The sequence below is a fragment of the Rosa chinensis genome, chromosome 7 (genome assembly GCF_002994745.2).
Source record: "Rosa chinensis cultivar Old Blush chromosome 7, RchiOBHm-V2, whole genome shotgun sequence".
NCBI lineage: Eukaryota > Viridiplantae > Streptophyta > Magnoliopsida > Rosales > Rosaceae > Rosa > Rosa chinensis.
The window spans coordinates 6,809,131-6,810,747 of record NC_037094.1 but is presented as its reverse complement, the minus strand read 5'-3'; the positions used below and the strand labels follow the sequence as shown (position 1 = coordinate 6,810,747).

Sequence of the window (1,617 nt, the reverse complement as noted above, 5' to 3'; positions counted from 1 at the left end):
TGACCAAGCCTTCTCTTCATGCTCTTCACCTTCGATTTCCCTGTTCTTGCTCCGTTTGACCTTACCAATTTGAAGATACTTTTCTTGTACGCGCCTGACGTGCAACTGAGAGAAAAAACTTAGAGATCAGATCAGACTGGTGGTCTGTTAGTGGTGGAGTGGCAGATCTGGATCTATTGTGTCATTCTTCGACAACGATGGTGGTTTGGATCTGCTCGGTTTTTTGTAGGTTTGGATAAGCTCGGTCCCTTGTAGGTGAAGATGTTATGGGTGTTGGAGCCATCGAACGCGTTCGGTGATTGAAACAGAAGCTTGGTAGTGGGAGTGGCCCTAGGCCAGGATCCAGAGCAGGGATCGATTACTATCTCTCTCAATCGCTCTCCCATGGATTTCAGAATACGCTTGCGGTACCATCTTGTTTCACTTCTCTCATCTATATAGCTTGCATGTTGCAGATATCTTGAATGTTTATGTGTGATGGAATTATGTGGGTGTTTGAGAAATTTGAGTTTTTGATTTCCTTGGAAGGTATGGATATGGTCTACGAAAGACGACCGTGAGATGGTGTTACAGGCCGGAGAATGGTCTTGGTGCAGTAAATATCTTTGGCCACTGTAGCAAATCATTACGGTGAGACCTGGAAGCCATTCTTGTTTGTATTTTATTTTGTGGTTAATATTTTGTGTTTGACATTTGTTTGAATAAGCATCATATGCAGTATTGGATCTTTGTAGAGAATATAGTATGAGACTTGAAATGTTTCAACACTAACTTTTTGATGTCCTGTTATGATTTTTGGTTTTCTTGATAATGTCTTCAAATAATTGTTGGTATATTTCTTTTATGAGATTGAAATTAATTTGTTTCTGTTGTATCTCGGCCATTGTGGGTTTTGAAAATAGGTGAAGGAGATGTATGTGCAACCGCATCTGCATAGGCCTCCAGTTTTGGTCAGGTTACATGGTATGATGCTTGAAGATTTGCGGAATGGTATTGTGGATGAGGTACTTTGATCTACACATTATTTTGTAAATGTCATGTTTGGATATCTTACATAATTGAATGCATAGGTAGCTAGATAATATTTCACAGTGCAAAATTTAATTCTTCTTTTCTTGAACTTCAGGTACTGTGAGCATGTTGCCATTTGCTTTGAAAGAGTTTGTCCATATCAAAGAAGGGTTTCAATTGTGGAGAAGAAATTTTTCTATTTCTGGATGTATTGGGAATTTTTAGTTGGTGAAGTTGTTGTATGATGCATTTTTTAATATAGTATACGACACATGAAATGTAAAGGTGCCAAATACTAGTATTTGCTAGTATTTGGCACATATTTTTTTAATCCAGCTTAATGATTTTGGCATTGATATCAGTGGAATTCCTAAGCCACTGATATTTGGATCAGTTGCTTTGGCACTGATTGAGATGCAATTTTGCTTTGGTTAGAGGGATGGCACTGTTAAATTATTAGTGTGTAATGCCTCAATAGCACTTGCAATAGAGGGGATTGATTCCTCATTAGTGGCTGCACAGTGGGTAATCTTAGTAGCCACTCTTATCAGTGTGTATTGGGACAAAGGAGACTAATTCAGATCAGTGTGGAATAGGGAAATTTCT

The 1,617-nt window shown here is 38.5% G+C and overlaps 1 long non-coding RNA gene across 1 annotated transcript; it reads left to right on the top strand.

Annotated features, from left to right (window-relative positions):
- Positions 1-234: 234 nt before the first annotated feature.
- On the top strand, positions 235-1,404 carry LOC112179767. The gene is made up of 4 exons (XR_005803671.1): positions 235-407; positions 529-630; positions 903-1,004; positions 1,127-1,404. It is a non-coding gene; the product is annotated as an uncharacterized LOC112179767 (long non-coding RNA).
- The last annotated feature ends 213 nt before the right edge of the window (positions 1,405-1,617 follow it).